We start from the raw sequence: 20,362 nt of genomic DNA, 5'->3' as shown, positions 1-20,362 counted from the left end.
TTTTTTTTGTTTTGTTTTTTTTTATGTATGAATTTATGAGTTAGGGGCCGCGCTAACGTTAAAATTATGTATTTGTATGAGAGCAAGCGTTTCATGACCAGGTTGGTCTACGTTGTGTACGTGTATAAGGGTGGTTTTATAAACTGAGATGTGTTTGGAGTGCCGTATGATTGACTGGATGATTGATTGTTTCTCTACAGGCTTACGTTTGTTTTACTTCTACATGTATTATCACGTCTTCTCCGTTTTTCCACGTATGCTACATGTTCAACATAATTGTGATCTCGCTGGACGTTTTGTGATCATCATCTGTGTCATCGTCCGCTTTTGTGGGACTGTCCGCTATTGTGTCGACCTGCGCCCTTCATCACTCGTCAGCGCGTGCGCGACCCTGCTGTGCTAAGTGTGCGGCCCAGCCATCGGGAGGGGAGCGCCTAGGGTGAGGTCGACAAGCGGAGTCTCCGTGACCAAGGTCTACCGGGACGAGAGCCGTGGGGTCAGCCGACAGCTGGTCCAGAGAACAGAGCGGGGGTGGTTCCGCTTGTTCTACGCCTGAGCGGACACTTGCCTGCGCTGTGTCGCAGTACTCTTCTGTATGTTCTCATGTGCTGTGTGGTGTGTATTTCAGTTGTAACTTCTTGCGGGGAGGCAGTCCCCTGTTTTTTTTTTTGTTGTTTTTTTTTTCATATTTATTTGACGAGTGCTCGTGGGGGTATTTTTTTTTTTTTTTTTTTGTTGTGTCCCGTTTTTCTGTGGGTGTGTGTGGGTGTATGTGTACTGCGTAGTTTATACTTGTCATTAACTGCGTGCGTGTATCGTTTTCCCGTCTTTTGTCGTGGCCTTTGTGCCGTACACGGGTTTCGAGAGGTAAGTCGTAGACTGCCTCCGGCCGAGTGTCTGTGCGTGTCTGGCCGGCGTGTGTGAGCGGCTGTGACGCGTGCTTCTGGCGAGGCTGGGGGTTGGAACGCGACAATTGGTGGAGATGCGGGGTAAGATTCACCCCACCTTAGTTTCCTCGAACCCGTGAATGTGTCTTGTCTTGTTTCGTAACGTCCTTGTATTGTCTCGTGGGTAGGCTACGCAGTTTGTGCGCAGTGTGTGAGTGTAGGCGAGTAGTGTGCTCCCCTTGTCCGAGCTGGTGAGGGGGGATTCTCACGCGCTCATCCCCGCGGGTTGTTGCTTTTCTTCGTCCCAGACGGTTGTTTTTTCCTACTCTGTAGTGCGTCGGATTGCACCGTTCGGCTTGCTTCTTCTCTGATCTTGCGGTTGCGTTCGCATGTTACTGTTCACTTTCTGGTGTCCGCTATTTTAGCTTTTTCTGGTTGCGGTTGACACCTCGGTTCAGTACTAAGTCTGATATTTTCTGTTGATTCCACGGAGGCGCGGTTGCGTGTTTTTCTTTTGTGGTTAAGCCATCATGTCCGACGTAGAGGAAGCGGTGGCCACGCGCACGCGCTCGCAAGTGTGGCGCGCGGTGGAAGGTTCGAGTCCAAGTCGCACAGTGACGCAGGAAGCGATGAGTCACCTGAGCGTAGAGGCTCACCCTCGCGCTGGGGGCCTCGGGAGGTCAGCCCACAGAACCAGCCCTGGAAAGGTATACGCCTGGTAGGAGATAGGCCTATCAGGTCTGGAGTTAGCAGCGTTTGCAGAGAGACGAGAGGAATCTGAGAGAGCAGAGAGAATCCGTCTCGAGGAACTACGCCACGATGTGGAGATTGCCCGCGCTAGAAGCGTGGCTGAGAGGAAGGATGCGCCAGGCATCCAAGGAGATGTGGTACGTCTGAAAATCCCACCCTTCGACGAAAAAGGAGGACCTAGAGACGTATATCTGTAGGTTTGAGCGCTGGGCTAAACTGCAACAATGGGACCTCAGCACCTGGGCAATCAGATTGGGCGTACTGGCAGAGGGAGGCCAGCGAGGTGTATATAGGCCTCAGCGATAGTGATGCGAGACTACCAGAAGCTTAAAGCCGCCCTCTGGCGAGGTTTCGCCTAACTGCCGAGTCATACAGACGTAAACTGCGAGCGTCCCGGCGGGAAGGAGGCGAAACTTTTCCAACAGTCTCGCAGGATCGCCTGTACCTGGCGAGGTGGATGGACTTAGCAGGCAAGGCAGCCACCTTCGAAAGTCTCAAAGACTTAATACTAATGGAACGCTGTTGGACAGTGTACCCCCTTGATCTAGCCACGTTTATCAGGGAGAGGGCACCCAAGGACGTGGATGACGCGGCTGTTTTGGCTCAACAGTTTTCAGATGCGAGAGTGGCAGCGAGGAGCCATCGCACGGACCCCACCACTCGTCCTCAGAAGAGGGCGAGCAGCAGGAACGGCGGAGCGAGCCCCGTTTCCCGGCTGACCAAAGCAGGAAAACAAGGCCTGTTTCATTGCGGTAAAGTGGCCACTACAGGGCAGAGTGTCCGAAACTCCCAAGAGTTCCGACGACAAGGTCGCCCTGGGAGTACGATCACTCTGGCCACCGTGAGGGCGGTGGATCAGGAGGTGAGGAGTGGAACATTGCTGGACAGAAGGTGTAGGCGTTCCGCTTATTGTGACTTCCGCACGCAGGTGACCCTCAATGGTCACGAGGTTTCTGCAGTGCGGGACACGGGCGCTGACCTACTTTGTGTCAGGCGTGACCTAGTCGACCCGAAAGATCTCACGCACAGGAAACGGGGGGTGCGCTATGCATCCACGGACACGCAGTGGGTACCTCTTGCATACGTCCGGCTGGAGTCGCCGTACTACTCTGGCGAGGTAGAGGCGGCCGTTTTTCCCAATCTCATTGAAGGAGTGCTTATAGGGAATACCATGCGGACGAAGGAAGGAAAAGAGATACAGGTGCCGGTATACGAAGAGCACACGGCAACGTGCGCTCGGGTGCAAACCTGCATGCAGATGAGAAGCGCAGAAACTGAGAAGGCTCCACTACAAAAGCTGGAAATTCATGCCCATGAGTTAAGCATGCTGCAAAGACAGACGAAAGTTTGCGGCACATTAGAACCGTGGCTCATCAAAGCGGCCGCCCGTGCAGCGAGGCACAGGGGTCGTGTCCTTTCAAACACGAGGGAGGTCTTCTTTGGCGCAAGTACACGGAGGCAACGGAGTTGTACACAAGCAGGTTCGTCGTGCCAGTTCCCTAAGGGCTGCTTTCTCAAAATGGCGCACGACTCACCGACGGGTAGACATCTCGGGGCCACAGGACACGCCACCGGATACAGGATGTTTTTATGCCGGTGGCGTCGTTATACAAGACGTTGCGGCGCTATTGTGCAGCGTTGCGCCACTTGCCAGCGCGCGACACCAGGGGGCGAGTTCGTGAACTCCCCTCGAACGGAGGCCAGCTATCGAGGAAGCGCCCGGCACAGGCGGGGGACAGTAGCAGCCCTGGGGGACGGGTGTCAGTCGACGAGACGCACATGGAGGTGCAGCAAAGGCAGAACCAGTCGTCATGGAAAAGTAACATATGCACAGGCGAATCTACTGGAGCCAACAAAACAGGAGGAGACACAAGACCCGCTTCAAGCGAATGGGGGACAGGTCCTGGCGGGCATTAGGTCTCTGGGGTGATGCTGTGTGCTTCCCCGGGATGGGACGTGTCCTGCAACAGCTCACATTTCTCCGGCGTCGTTCTGCGTGGAGCAGAAGCCACGCGTCAGGCCGTCTGGATCGTAGAGGTTCTGTTTAGGATTTGGTGTTAGGACGTATCACGCTTTAGGCGTGAGTGAGTGGTTTTTTTTTCAATTCTCTGTAACTGTTTCGCTAGGTTCTGCGGACAGTTTCTCTTTAGATGTCGCGTGGGCGATTGGTGTATTGTGAGACTGTAGAGGCCTCGCCGTCGTGCATTCAGATTGGTTCTCGTTATGCACTCGGCTTCGACTCTTTCTTCTTTTCGAGAGGGAATTCTGAGTTTTGATGTGGTCTAGGCTTTTTATCGGGGTTTAATCTGTTGTGTTGACTTCTGAGTTCGTCCTGTAATCTTGACACGCCTTGGGTTTAAACTCCGCGTTGCTTTGTCTTTAGGAGGGGGATGTGTCGCGTGTCTCGATTTCGGCCTTTCTGTCAGCGCTGGGGACGCTCTGCTGGTTCATGGGGATGGGCAGCTCACAGCACGCGACGGTTGACGGCTGTTTTTTGTTTTTTTTACGGTGTGCAGGGAAAGGTCAAGGCCTTCTCCCTCTGACCGTAGCCGTGTCTTAGTCGTCACGCTCTTGCGACGTCACGTAGACGTCGGCTTGAGTGCTGTGTGCTGCGGTGGGAGCTTTGGGGGCGCACTGGTCGGCCCTCCCTTCCTGTCCAAGGTTTTGGCGTGAAAAGCGTTCCGCGCCTTGGCATGGGTGGGTGTCGTGGGCGCGATGACGATTGGTCACAGCCCCTGGGCGACAGGAAGTGACCCCCAGAGAGCAGCGTCCCTCGTGGCAGTTCTGACCTGGGCTCGGAGGAGAGTAGGCGTTTGGTCGAAGAACGGCGGGAGGCCGGGCTAATGGGGCAGTGTAGGCTGCGCCGTTTTACCCAAACGAGCTTCGGATGGAAGGTGTCGGATTCCACGGGAGTTTCTGCCATTCCGGTTGTGGAGGGGCAGCTGACCGTCGGGGCATTAGCACAGCCGTTTTGGGTGAGCGGAGTCTATTTCTCTGAGTTCCACTCTTTTCTAGTTTTTTAGAGCCTTTAGTTCTAGGTTAGAATTTGTAATGGCCGGGTCGCGTCGCGTGTGGCACGCACCCGTTTTTGTTTTTTTTTTTTGTTTTTTTATGTATGAATTTTATGGTTAGGGGCCGCTTGTTCTGACGATAAAATTATGTATTTGTATGAGAGCAAGCGGGTTTCATGACCAGGGTTGGTCATAGTTGTGTATGTGTATAAGGGTGGTTTTATAAACTGAGATATGTTTGGAGTGCCGTATGATTGACTGGATGAATTGTTGTTTCTCTACAGGCTTACGTTTGTTTACTTCTACATGTATTACGTTCTTCTCCGTTTTCCACGTATGCTATGTTCAAACATAATTGTGATCTCGCTGGACGTTTTGTGATCATCATCTGTGTCATCGTCCGCTTTTGTGGGACTGGTCCGCTATTGTGTCGACCCCTCTGCGCCTTCATCACCTCGTCAGCGCGTGAGCGCGACCTGCTGTGGCCTGTGTGCGGCCCAGCCATCGGGAGGAGCGCCTAGGGTGGAGGTCGGACAAAGCGGAGTCTCCGTGACCAAGGTCTACCGGGACGAGAGCCGTGGGGTCAGCCGGACAGCTGGTCCAGAGGAAGAGGGGGTGGTTCCCGCTGGTTCTACGAACACTGAGCGACACTTGCCTGCGCTGTGTCGCAGTACTCTTTGTATGTTCTCTGCTGTGTGTGTGTGTATTTTAATTGTAACTTCTTTGCGGGGAGGCAGTCCCCTGTTTTTTTTTTTTTTTTTTCATATTTATTTGAAGAGTGCTCGTGGGGTATTTTTTTTTTTTTTTTTTTGTTTGTTTTGATCCGTTTTTCTGTGGGTGTGTGTGGGTGTATGTGTATGCGTGTTTATACTTGTCATTAAACTGCGTGCGTGTATCGTTTTCCCGTCTTTGTCGTGGTTTGTGCCGTACACGGGTTTCGAGAGGTAAGTCGTAGACTGCCTCCGGCCGAGTGTCTGTGCGTGTCTGGCCGGCTGTGTGAGCGGCTGTGCGCGTGCTTCTGGCGAGGCTGGGGGTGGAACGCGACAGCAATACTCAAGTCCTTAATCTTGTCAAAGTTAACACACTTGTGGCTATTTCAGCCAAACCCTCCAGATCATTAACAACATTTAGAAATCTATATTTCAGTTTGTGTGGGGTGGAAAAAAGGATAAAATTAGCAGAAAAGTGTCTATTAAAAAAGTATATAATGGGGGGATGGACATACCTGATGTTAGAACTTATATGAATGCCTTAACACTATCATGGTTGCGTAACATAAAGAAAACCAGTCATAGTTGGAAAATGATTATTATGTCCTCACATAAAATATTAAATTACCTAGACAAACGTGGCCCAGCAGTTGTATCTTTTGTTACCGTAAATAGTTTCTGGATGGATGTTTTGAAAGCGTATAAGATATTTGGAGAAAGTGTTGTGTGTAAACATATTGAAGAGATTATATCAGAGCCTATCTTTTGTAATAATAAAATTAGAATTGTGAATAAACCATTTCTGTATAGAAGTTGGGTAGACAAAGGAATATATTTAATTAAACATTTGCTGGATGAAAGAGGAAATTTTCTATCTTGTCAAGATGTTAAAAGGATATATGATGTAAACATTAATTTTGTCTCTCTAAATGTTTTCATAGATGCCATAAAGGAATATATGCATCAAGACAGAGAGAATGCACCTGAACCATCACCGCTTGCCTATGACACAAATAACACTCTTAGTGTAATTCAATCTGTACAGAAAGGTGCAAGACTGTATTATGATAAAATGGTAACTAATATATATGTCCCTTATAACTGTTGCTCAAAATGCGATACAAGGCTAAATAGAAATGTTGATTGGCATTTTATATTAAGGAAAGTAGCCAAGATTAAAGAGATTAAATTAAAATGGCTCCAAATCAGAGTCCTGCACAGAATACTGGTGACAAAAATAGCTTTATTTAATATGGGTCTAGAGAATGATTTTTGTGACTATTGTAGATGTGAAAAAGAAAACATTCAACATATTTTTTGGAAATGTAAATGTGTTCAAGATTTCTGGCAAAACTTTCAAAATTATGTGTCAAACAAATGTGGGATTATGACAAGGATGATATTAAATGAACACCTGGGTTTATTTGGTTGCAGCAATAACTTTAAGACAGATGATGTACTGGATTTAATCTTACTGCTTGCTAAATCATACATATATGCTTGCAGATTCAAAAAAACCACACCTCAGTTGAAACCATTCATTCAGATACTGCAACATAGATATAAAATTGAAATTTTTAATGCACGTCTGGAAATGAAAGAAGAAAAAGTTGTAAAACATTTGCTTCCTTATATTCAACTTGTTGACCAAAACTTAAGCAGTGACTAGACTTTTATACATGTTGACATACACTACCTTATATGTCTTATATTGTTATATATGGTATAGTGCAATGGAGTGAATGGCTTAAACATAGAATATGCTATATGATTAATGGGTAAATGAAGAATATTATATGAGGAATAGTATTTTGAAATGACTCATAAATTGTGGTGGACAAAAATGTCTGGCACTATTTAATGTTTGTGATATTGTTATGTATGTTTGTTATATTTCAAGGAATATAATTTGGATGATTTTGTCATGTAATGTGTTCATGGAGAATAAATGTTTATTTAAAAAAAAACAAAACAAAAAAAAAAACAACATTTGTTTGTTGTAGGTTCTGCGGTCCGGCGACAACAGTGACTGTGCCATGCACATGTCCTCCACGTGTGAGTGTCAAGACCCTGGGTCAGGCCGTGTGGTGGACAGGAGAGTGCTATACTGCTGTAATCACACTCTTCCCGGAGCAAGTTCACCTGCTACACACGGCGCCTCCCACACTCTTTGTCACCGGACCGCCCGGTACAGGTAAAACTGTGGTGCTGCTGCTGATGGCCATACAGTGGCTGCGGTGTGGTCACCACGTCTACGTTGTCAGTATATGGAGGGGGAGTCGTGCAGCGAGCATCATGTTGTATCACCTGTTGCTGCAGACAGTAAAGACACAACAGTCAGCAGGTGTGTCACCCGGTCAGCCTCACCTCCTGCAGTATCATCTTGATGGCGGTAAAGACGTGGAGAAGGCCGTCAACGACTTGTCACAGGCGGCGAGCGGAGGGTCGTTGTACGTCATCGCTGATGAAGTAAGGAGTGAGTACAGGTGAGTTGTACAGCGTGTGATGTAATGATAGACACACAGGTAGATGCTGTCTACATTTACTGGATTAAAACTATTTGGTGCTTAACAGGTGATGTTTCCTTAACAGTTGTAACACCTGATGGAGGTGTTGTGTTGTCAACATAGATTTGTTTTAATGCATCGGCTGTTACACAGATTGTGTTGCAGCACGTGACATTATTGTGACATCACTTACTTGATGACATCATTAGTAACGATATTACACATGATACACAAACAAAATCACACATTACTAACAGTACACAGTGTAACGCGTGTAGCTACATCCTATGTTACAGATTCAACAACTTTCCGACTTTGTGTGACAAGCTGCTGACACGAGTTCCTCGTCTCCATCTGTGGGCGGCAAGCTGTTACCATGGACACGAATCCACCGGCTTTCAAGTGCAAAATTTAACCAGACCCCTCCGCTCTCCTCCGGCCGTCGTCAGGGAAGTCGGGCGGGACGAGAGGATCACTAGAGACCTTTCTGTCCACCCGTACAGTGAGCGAGGTGAACCCGACCACACAGACGGCCCGCCTATCAGACGACTGTATCACCGAGGTCAAGGTCACTCAGGTCATTTCCCACTTGATTGTTTCACGTGCGGTCGTGAGGTGGCCAGCTTCCTACACAGTCTCCGTGTTGGTGTTACAGGTAGGTGTGGGTATTGTGTTATGTAACGTTGTTTACAGTTTAACACTTACCTGTGTGATAAATAACGAACGGTTGAGAAACAGTCTTGTAAATAAGACAGTGTGTTAGTGATGTGTGTCTCTCAATTTACGTGATGACGTCACTATGCTCTTGTTTATATCCATGTTGACAGAGAGCAGCACAACATCATCTACAACATTGACCTCTACCAGCGGCACAACACCACCCTGCCTACAGTGGAGAGACGTGCTGGTGTTGTACTGGGATGACGTTAGTGATCAGTGGAGTGTGGTGACAGGGCTGCAAGAAGCGGGTATCCCAGTGCGGGTGATGAAGGAAGATGACATCGAGGACGTAGCCACGGCCCGCAGTGACGTGGTGTGGGTGGCGCGTGGACATCGTGTTCATGGTCTGGAGAGAAAAGTCGTCGTGTGTGTAGAGAATAATGAGTATAAACGTAGTATATCACTAATGGACTACTTTACCACTCCCCGACTTGACCTCATGTCCCGCTGTACGTCACAACTAGTGATTCTCTACCCTGACGACAAGCCACTTGAAGGTGACTGACACTGACACACATGTCACCAGCTCTAGTCGAGTGTCAGTCTCTTACATCAACAATTGTCTTTTAGTGTTTGTCCTTTTGTACTCTCAGTCTATCACCCCGTCATCACCTTATGATGTCATAGACATGACGTCATTACAGATATTTACATCACGAAGTCCGTGTCTCTGTTTACACAACTGTCACGACCTTACGTCGGACTTGCGCATTCTTTACGAAAAACGACACGAGATCACTTCCAGGTTGGGACGTCTGTTTAATATACACACAAACATAAAATACACAACTCTACCTCTCACTCGTCAAAACATCAATAATACATTGGTAACTAATCAGTCCGGTAATGGAGGTCGGAGCACCAATCTGGAACCTTGTCCAGAGTACAAAGGTCTCCCTGATAAAGAATGTAAATACACTTACGTTACCGTCTGCCAGAGTCACTTCAGTAAGCATCAAAATGTCCGACGTATCTCGGCGTCAGGAACACGCAGTCCGTCCACGGTGAGCGTGCAGGTACACCGACACACTCCCGCAACACACTAATACACATTCCACGCTGCTACGTATTCCTCCAGGATATCCGTATCTGGCGCTCACACAATGCTACACCAGAAATACACACTCCACGCTGCTACGTATTCCGAACACTGGGTCCCGGAATATCACAATAAACACTCCAAGCTGCTACGAATTCCGAACACTGGGTCCCGGAATATCACGATACACACTCCAAGCTGCTACGAATTCCGAACACTGGGTCCCGGAATATCACGATACACACTCCAAGCTGCTACGAATTCCGAACACTGGGTCCCGGAATATCACGATACACACACTCCAAGCTGCTACGTATTCCGAACACTGGGTCCCGGAATATCACGATACACACACTCCAAGCTGCTACGTATTCCGAACACTGGGTCCCGGAATATCACTCCAAGACGTCGACGGACTGCACTCCGCTCTCGACGTCAGACTCAAAATGGAGTAGGCATAGGAAGGATCTTGGACCTTGCCGCTGTTAGGGTCACCTCTTGAAAACCTTGTCCACTTTAGTGGGTCCCCTCTCGAAGTTCGTTATCCACTTTAGTGGGTCTCCTCTCGAAGTTCCTGTAACTCGGGGGTTTATTTAATCTAAAGAATTTATAACTTACATCTATCAGATAATTCCATAACGTTACAAAATATCTTTACTGTTAGAAATTAAGTCACCACGTGATTAATTTAGAAATTCTACTTATATTTAAACTTTAACAAATATTTAATCTGTTACCTTGTCTAGGCAAGGAACTTAATTTCAACGATTCCCCGATTCTATAATCCAAACATTCAGTACAACCAACCGTCTAGGCGGTGGCATTGGGAATGCTCAAAAACAGTTCACCCGCCAGAACGCGCGGTGAACACTACTCACTCCTAGCCACGTGAGCCACGTGAGCCACGTGAGGCACGGGAATTACACCTCAACGGAGCTCTGTCACACGCTCCAAAAAAAACACACTGGATGCACGGACTGGTCCGTGACATACCTCCCTCCCCTAAATAAAAAAATGTTACAAACATTTTTTCTAAGTTACTATAATAACATTCATTTAGGCTCAAGTTAAACACAATGTGTCTCGCATAGAAAAATCAAGCTTTCGCTTGCCTTTTACATACAAAAGTCTGTTCTTATTACCACAAATACAATCATTATTCACATTTCACCTATTATTTACATTTCTTATCATGAACATAAATAAGATGCCCCTTTCATCAAAGAAAACACAGCAGCAATGTTCATAAAGCAATAGTTTTCAAGGTATTAGTTGATCCATTTCCGCTCGTGATAGAGCTTTTCTATTGTCTGTCCCTTTAATTGCTTCCGTACAATGATGTCTGCAGTCAGTTCAATGAAATGTTCTACAAGTCCGTCAAAATGTCCAGGTTCTGACGTGAGGACCTGCTGGAAACGTTGGAAAAGACCAATAAGTTGTGTTTTTCGTTGCAGAGGAAGCGTTTCGTCTATTTTTATTGAAGTCAGATCCTCCACAGTGTCCATTGACAGAGTGGGTAAGGACACCTTGTCATCTGCTGTTGAAGATGGAATTAGTGCCAGATTGCAAAAGCTAGGTGTCTGAGGAAGCAGATATGATTCCGATTGCACAACCGGAATTTGAATTTGACTTTGAGGAGTCATTTCAGGCGAGAGAATATCCGCTAAACTGATACATTCGCCTCTGGAAGTTTCTTCTATTATGGGTACCTTGACGAGGGGAACTACACGATTGCGTCCCTTAGCTGACGTTTTGTTGCATATGTCACAAGTTTGGCAATAATGGCGTACGTCCTTCCGTATGCCAGCCACCAAAAGTGGCTGAAGACTCTTTCGAGAGTATTTCTCACGCCTTGGTGTCCGGCGAATGTGCTGTCATGGGCATATTCCAAGACAGTAGATCTTAGAACCTGTGGCACGACTATTTGAGTGACATCCGATTGCTGTGGCCGTTGAAAATGTCTGTAAAGGATACCCTTCTCCACTTTGAAGGAGCTGTTTAACCAGTCGGTTTTCGTAAAATAAGACGTTAGGGTGAGATCTTCCCTCTGCTTTTGGATTAACTCCGATTTAGAAATGCCTACTGCTGGTAAGGCTGGTCTCAAGAGTGTGGGTGCTTGGTTCGCTTCCCTGGCTCGTGCTCTTGTAACTACTGCAGCGCTTGTTGATGCGGGTTGGTATTTGGCTGTGACCGTTACCTCTTGCACGCCGGGAACGTTGCCTATTATGACATCAGTTACTGGGTTCTTGCTTACGCAACATGTAAGAGGTCCAGTGAAGAAAGGCGTGTCCACCTGCACTCGTGCTAGAGGAAATACTTCCTTACGTCCTCCGAAGGTAAGACACGTTTGGCTTTTTCCCAGATATTCCGAAGGTGCCACTACGCTCGCTCGAATGCCAGATGTAGTCGCTCCAGTATCCCTCAGAACCTGCACTGCTTTTCCTTTTACCAGCCCGGGGTAAAGAGGCAATGACCCCGCCTCTTGCGTGGTGGTAGAACACAAGACTGCGACGCTTGCCACTTCCTGGTTTGCATCACATTCCGACGCGTGTTGAAGTCGTTGTCTATTATTGGCACAGAAGCGTGCTTTGTGTCCATAACCTTGGCATGTAAAACATTGAAGTCTTGTACTTGGTATGACAGAATCAGGCTTGGACTGGTTTGGTGATGCAGTTCGTTTTTGTTCATCAGGCTTGGACTGGTTTGGCGATACAGTTCGTTTTTGTTCTCTCCACGGCCGCCGGTGTACTGGTGGCGAGTTAGTCGATGATCTATTTCTGTTGTTGACTGGTGGAGTCCTAGGCGAGTAGGTACTAGGTGGGGTTGGTCTATTAGTAGTCCCTTGTGGCCTAGAAGTCCTTGGGATTGTGTAGCTTGCATTCGCAAACATGGTCGTCTCCTGTCGGCGCGCTATGTTCTTACCGGGATGGGCCTTCCGATACTTCTCAGCCCACTCTATCATTTCTGCTGCCGATTTAGGTTCCCTTTCCTTTAGAAATACTGCCATATCTTTCGAAATGCTCTGCATTATCTGTTCTCTTAAGACGAGGTCTCGCAGGCTTTCGAATGACTTGTCTATCCCTGCCAACGTTATCCATCTATCCAGTAAACTGGTTACTCTAGTCAGAAAAGCGGGCATAGACTCTCCTTCAGCTGGTCTCACTGACCTCAGTTTTTCTCTGAATCCGTCTTCCGTACACTGGAATTTCAACAATAATTGCTTTCTTAACTCTTCATACGCCACTTGTCCCTGCGCACAGAGTGCGTGATATAACTTAAGAGCTTCTCCCTGCATAGTAGCGGACAAATGCAATGGCCACAAATGTCTGGGCCATCGGAGGGCTTCTGCATGGGCCTCGAAACGGAAAAGAAAAGAATCTATGTCATCTATGTCTTCCTTAAAGAGAGGTAATTTCGGAATAAATCCTTTAGGGGTTACTTCTCTTACTTGTGCCTCGCCATTAGGTTGACCATTTCCTACCCTAAGTCTAGCTAGTTCAAATTCCCTCTCTCTTTCTCGCTCGCGCTCCTCCCGTTCTGCCTGTTCTTTCTCTCTTTCTCTTTCTGCCTGTTCTTTCTCTCTTTCTCGCTGAATCTTTTCTTTTTCCAACCTCTCCTCCCTTTCTGCCTGTTCTTTCTCTCTTTCTCGCTGAATCTTTTCTTTTTCCAACCTCTCCTCCCTTTCTGCCTGTATCTTTTCTTTCTCCAACCTCTCCTCCCTTTCTGCCTGTTCTTTCTCTCTCTGAATCTTTTCTTTCTCCAACCTCTCCTCCCTTTCTGCCTGTTCTTTCGCCAACCTCTCCTCCCTTTCTGCCTGTTCTTTCGCTCGTCTTTCTTCCCTTTCATTCCTCTCCCTTTCAAGTCTCTCTTCCCTTTCCGCCTTCTCATATTTCTCTATTCGCTGAATTAAATACTTAGTGAGCGCCTCACCCGTTAAACCTATGCTCTCCCCCTGCGCTTTAAAGGCCTCAATATCCATGATTACTTCTAAAAAAAATCAAATGCCGTAACAAGAAAAGAAAATCAAAATTCACAACTACAGAGCTATACCCTGCCACGAGTCAGAACAAGTTAACGTAATCAATAATCAATTTTCAAGGTAAATTTAAAGAAAAATACAACTAAAAAACAATACAAGCAAGATCAAAATAATCACCAATAATCAGAGAGAAAAAATAATAACTTTGCAATCTGCAAACACAAAATTAAGTCAAGCAATACTTATTGCACAAATTCTCAGCAAACGTTACTAACTAAAAGAACATAATGCTAAGTCTGAACCTGACAATAGCATTCACCTTGACTTACATTCACACTTACACACGTAATTTCACAAAGAAAACGTCCCAAACCAACACATAAAACATAAAAAAGATTCTAAAGCAGAGTTCCTAGAGGTGGGAAAGATAGACACACACAACAGCAAGACTAGACCTAAGGCCCTCTCTGTCGGCTGAACTATACAAGCCGGCAGACCCGTGTAATCGGAGACGGGATAAACACAGAGACGAAAACTTCAAAATTCATAAATTTGGCTGACTGCCAACCGTGTACACAACTTCTGATACCAAATTCTATTACCAACTTGTATACAACTTCTAATTCCACGGGTATTCGACTTCTTCTCATCAACTTATATACATGCAACTTCTCGAACATGTATACAAACTTCTAATAAACGTACATACGACTTCTGAGCAACGTGTATACTTCCATCTTCTAAACACATGTATACATACAAATTCTCATCAACGTGTATACGGACTTCTAATAAACGTGTATACGACTTCTGAACAACGTGTGTACAAACTTCTAAACACTTGGATACAAAGAGACTATCCCTCCCTGAAGTGATCACGTCGGGGTCACCAAATGTCACGACCTTACGTCGGACTTGCGCATTCTTTACGAAAAACGACACGAGATCACTTCCAGGTTGGGACGTCTGTTTAATATACACACAAACATAAAATACACAACTCTACCTCTCACTCGTCAAAACATCAATAATACATTGGTAACTAATCAGTCCGGTAATGGAGGTCGGAGCACCAATCTGGAACCTTGTCCAGAGTACAAAGGTCTCCCTGATAAAGAATGTAAATACACTTACGTTACCGTCTGCCAGAGTCACTTCAGTAAGCATCAAAATGTCCGACGTATCTCGCGTCAGGAACACTCAGTCCGTCCACGGTGAGCGTGCAGTACACGACACACTCCCGCAACACACTAATACACATTCCACGCTGCTACGTATTCCTCCAGGATATCCGTATCTGGCGCTCACACAATGCTACACCAGAAATACACACTCCACGCTGCTACGTATTCCGAACACTGGGTCCCGGAATATCACAATAAACACTCCAAGCTGCTACGAATTCCGAACACTGGGTCCCGGAATATCACGATACACACTCCAAGCTGCTACGAATTCCGAACACTGGGTCCCGGAATATCACGATACACACTCCAAGCTGCTACGAATTCCGAACACTGGGTCCCGGAATATCACTCCAAGACGTCGACGGACTGCACTCCGCTCTCGACGTCAGACTCAAAATGGAGTAGGCATAGGAAGGATCTTGGACCTTGCCGCTGTTAGGGTCACCTCTTGAAAACCTTGTCCACTTTAGTGGGTCCCCTCTCGAAGTTCGTTATCCACTTTAGTGGGTCTCCTCTCGAAGTTCCTGTAACTCGGGGGTTTATTTAATCTAAAGAATTTATAACTTACATCTATCAGATAATTCCATAACGTTACAAAAATATCTTTACTGTTAGAAATTAAGTCACCACGTGATTAATTTAGAAATTCTACTTATATTTAAACTTTAACAAATATTTAATCTGTTACCTTGTCTAGGCAAGGAACTTAATTTCAACGATTCCCCGATTCTATAATCCAAACATTCAGTACAACCAACCGTCTAGGCGGTGGCATTGGGAATGCTCAAAAACAGTTCACCCGCCAGAACGCGCGGTGAACACTACTCACTCCTAGCCACGTGAGCCACGTGAGCCACGTGAGGCACGGGAATTACACCTCAACGGAGCTCTGTCACACGCTCCAAAAAAAACACACTGGATGCACGGACTGGTCCAACAAGTTTGTCTGTTAGAGAGGTGTGTGTGTTAATGTGTCACCGTGCGTGTGTCAGTCTACCAGTGTGACATCTGTGTCAATGTGTCAGTCTACAAGTGTGACATCTGTGTCAATGTGTCAGTCTACCAGTGTGACATCTGTGTCAATGTGTCAGTCTACAAGTGTGACATCTGTGTCAATGTGTCAGTCTACCAGTGTGATATCTGTGTCAATGTGTCAGTCTACCAGTGTGATATCTGTGTCAATGTGTCAGTCTACCAGTGTGATATCTGTGTCAGTGTGTCAGTCTGCCAGTGTGATATCTGTGTCAATGTGTCTCTATGCTGTACACGTGATGTCAAAGGGCCTCAGCAGACTGTAATGTCAGTGCCGTGCACTAAAGTGTTTAGTCTGATATTGTTTACTGCCAGTGGTAAACAAAGGTGACAGAACTCTGAGACTAACTACAGACACGAGTGGTCCATCAAAACCCACTTCATTGAGTTAAGAGATTCATTGATGTAAACACAACAAACACTAGCGGCTCACTTATACAACACGTGTCACAAGTTTAACTGTTTGACACAAACACATTCACACGATGTACAAATGTTGTTTCACATCCTTTATATAAATGTCGCCACACGTTTCACAATGAGTATTTCAATAAAGATTGTTGTTGTTAGTTTACAACGTGTACAAACTGTTGTTAAGTGGTTAAAATAGTTGTAACAGTGACGTCACCCACAGGCACCACATGCGCACTGTTACAACAGTCAAACACCAGGCTGACAATATAAACATACACCACACAGCAAATAAACAATAAATACCAATGACAGGATACCTACATCACGATCACATGACACTGTTACAGTTTGCCAACATCTTGTCACAACACACACTATACCCTGACTGTGACATGTCATGACACGAAGTCTCACAATCAGCCATTGCTGACGTCATGTTAGCCCTCAGTGACGTCATGTGGATGGAGGATGAAGGAGGACAGCGACTGTCGTCTGTCAGAAAAGCGATGATGGGGGCGAAGATAAAACGCGTGTGTACCTCTGTGTGTCGATGATCTGTTTGACTAAAGAAAACCTTTTCGCGATCTGTTTTGATGGAGTCAACACATGTGTAACTTGGGACTAGACATGTCACTTGTGTGTTGGACTGCAGCTGTCCTGTGTCTTGGGGTCACGTGGCTAGAGCGGTGAACTGCGCTGTGTGCTGGTTGTTCTCGTCTTGTATGTTGATGTTTTTTTTAATAAAAGGTGTCCAAAAAAGATGAAAAAGATCTCGAAAGCAGCACTAGCGAAGGTACGCTGATCATATCACCCCAGAAAAAAACAGAATCCCAAGGAATAGAGGGGCGACAGTGAGAGAAGGCAGCCAATAAAATGTAAAAGCAAAGTAGACCTCATCCAGCAAACAAAGTCACGTGTTTGTTGTCGACAGTTCACATCACAGGAAGTGAGATGACAGACCGAGTACTAAACCTAAAGAGGAGCTACAAACGATGAAGATAACATCGCTGTGTCAGGAAGTAGGCAACAAACTTAAATTCCTAACGAGCAGTGTCTGTGATCCAATAAGAGCAGCTAAAAACAATGATGTGAAAAGAACGGTAGTGAACCTTCAACTGAAAATCAAGTAACGAAGAAACAATTATCAAATAGCTAAATAACTTACCCTAGCTGCCTTACAACGATCAGAAGGAAAAGACAACCCTTCTGAAACTATATTCTCGAAGATATTTCGGAAAGATGAATGGTCTCCCGAGTGATCTTAAGGAAGAAACAAGTGAAGAAAAGTGTGATGAATAATGTGTACACATCAGGAACGTTTTTCTTGGCTTGCCAGACATCTACATTCACAAAACCTCAGCTCTACAGTCAGGAAAATTCAGAATGAGTCCAGTAATACTAAAACTCACCTCCAGAAATGAGTTGGTTACTCTGTTGCACAGGTGCTTGAAGGTCTGTGTGTGTGTGTGTGTGAGAGAGACAAGCCGTCGGGGTGTTCTTGCTCAACTTCGCTGTTCTCCTCCCTGCATATCCTGTCATAGTATGCAAAATCACCTCTAGGTAGAAGCAATTTCCCGCCAAGCAGTAAGTAAACCAACTTTCTGCAAGTCCAATAAACACAACACATCAACATTCTCACCCCTGTGACATTCTCGTCTGACATTTCTTGTGATAATAAGGAAGTGCTTTGCTTATCACACAGCTACTTTCATATTTGAAATCTGGATAGTGAGTTGTACAAAACCTCAAATGTACATCAACATCGCTGACATCCCTACATCCTAATAATATACAGTCCCCCGAGCACACACCCGATGGTAGATAATGAGGGCTTTCACCTACAAGTTTGATGCCAGGTAGAATGGTTACACCTTCAAGGGACAGTTTTGATTTTTATCTTAAACCTGTGAGTGTCTGCAGCATTGCGTAAAAACCGGGGATGGGAGATGCTGTAACGGGCAACAGCAGCTCCACAGTCTAGATGCTGAGGAGACTGGAATATCGGTTTGACCTCCCGCCGTTCAATGCTTCAAATGAGATTCTCCACAAAGTGCAAAAAGGCAGACTGGAGGTAGAGAGAAACAGGCGAAGAGAAAGACAATGACAATTCTTTATTAACGAGAGCACTTTTGTCCTGTACGTGTTGACTTGTTTTGGATTTTTACGTGAATTCTGCTTCCTTCGGCTCGTGCGTGAATGGACAGAAGTGGTATTGCAACACGTCTGACTGTGTGAGGTGTCGTATTCCTGTGTGTGTGTCCTGTACGGAAGAATCTTACCGCGACCATTCAACATGGCAATGCAACCGTTAGTTCGTTCTACACTGGTATCATCCACAGATTCTAGACTGAAGAGAACATCTCAGAAACTGACTACATTGAGGCATACCAAGACTCACTGGCTGACAAATCACATTTCTTCAATGACTGAGTGTCGCCCCAACCAAGCGGATGTATACAACACCACACCATGGCTGAATGAGAGAGAGATCTGCCCATGGACGGGATATTCGTGGATCTGCCAGAGATGTGATACCTGTGTGATACCTGTGTGATACCTGTGTGATACCTGTGTGATACCTGTGTCGTCTTGATTTGATTTCTGCTGACATCAGCTTGTGTACAGACGGACACAAATGATACTGCGCTGCGTCTGACTGAGTGTGGAGCATTGTGTTTTTGTGGGCACATTTGGTAGTTTGTGCGGCAGACCACCATGCCATGTATTAACAAAACAACAACAACAACAAAAAACGCTTTACTCTTCCACGATCATCAGTACTCTTCAAACGATATTCTTTGTTCCTCTATGTGCATTACTGGCTTCCTGTCGTATGAATGTCATTCTACATCATTCTACGCTACAATTTTTTTCCCTGTATCTATATAAATGTCTGTATGAGTATGGATCGTCATATTATATGTGTTCGTGAGCTAAAGAACATTTTCTGTCGTGGGTTTCGACGACAGACAATAAAGTTGTATTTCATTTTGATTTGATTTGATTTGAAGTGGCTTTACCAGAGCATATTTAAACAAAGATGGGAAAACACCAGATGACAAGCTGACATTTACGATGTTTGCTTTGACATGAAAGTAAAATATCTAAACATTCAAGACGAAGACTTGTGGGTATTGCGTCTAACTGTAAGCTTTTGGTTTGTCTTTTAGAATGACCACCTTTGTATAGGCGTCAGAGACTGGTCGAAATTTGGTCAGAGGGCATCTTGAAAGAATATCACAGGAGAGGCTGTCAGGGACAAGGATGATCGAATGTCCAAAATCTTGTTAGCAAAATGACCACAAAACACTTGCGGCAGCTGTGAAGGGCGATAGGCAGTTTTCCACGGCATCGCCTTGCTAATTCGATTTTAGATGTAAGAAGGAGTCTTGGAGGAGGTGCAATTATTTTGGGGGGATTGTAGGTATGATTGTTTGGACGTGTTGAAACATTTTGCAACGCATCGCTAGACTGCAAATCTCCTTGTGGATTGGTTTGTGTCTGTGTGTGTGTGTGTGTGTGTGTGTGTGTGTGTGTGTGTGTGTGTGTGTGTGTGTGTGTGTGTGTGTGTGTGTGTGTGTGTGTGTGTGTGTGTGTGTGTGCTTATTTATTTATTTATTTTTGTTGACTATACTTTGAAAACAAACTAAAGGTATTTCCGAGGAATGTGTCGGTGCATTGAGACTCTGCTCTGTTTCTCTAGTATACTGGTGATTTATATATTGTTCCTGATGGCTTTAAGTGTGTATCACTTTAAAAGCTGTCACATGTTATGTCCCACTGTAAATTTTGGCCACCGATAGCATGTATAAAGTTTCCGTTGATGGTTTCGCTTCTTAAAGGACTGATAATGTTCAAAGGTACAAATCACAGGTGAATGTTTTCAACTGCAACTACGTGTTATGTCTACCTTTCATGAATATCTATAACTGAACCTAAAGCATTTGACTTTAGAGGTTTTCACTACCAAGCCTCTTTGATAGGCCACGCGTTGTGTCAGTTCTGACAGGAAGAAATGAATAACACCACCAGCATTTTTACCTGCCGGCCGTGGTTGCTGTGTAACCAGTCTTTACAGGAGGTGACCCTGACTGACCCGGTGTGTGTAGCGTCAGTCAACCTTGTC

The sequence above is a fragment of the Pomacea canaliculata genome, linkage group LG11 (assembly GCF_003073045.1).
Source record: "Pomacea canaliculata isolate SZHN2017 linkage group LG11, ASM307304v1, whole genome shotgun sequence".
Lineage (NCBI taxonomy): Eukaryota > Metazoa > Mollusca > Gastropoda > Architaenioglossa > Ampullariidae > Pomacea > Pomacea canaliculata.
The sequence above is the reverse complement of the archived record's forward strand: the minus strand, read 5'-3'. Positions refer to the sequence as shown.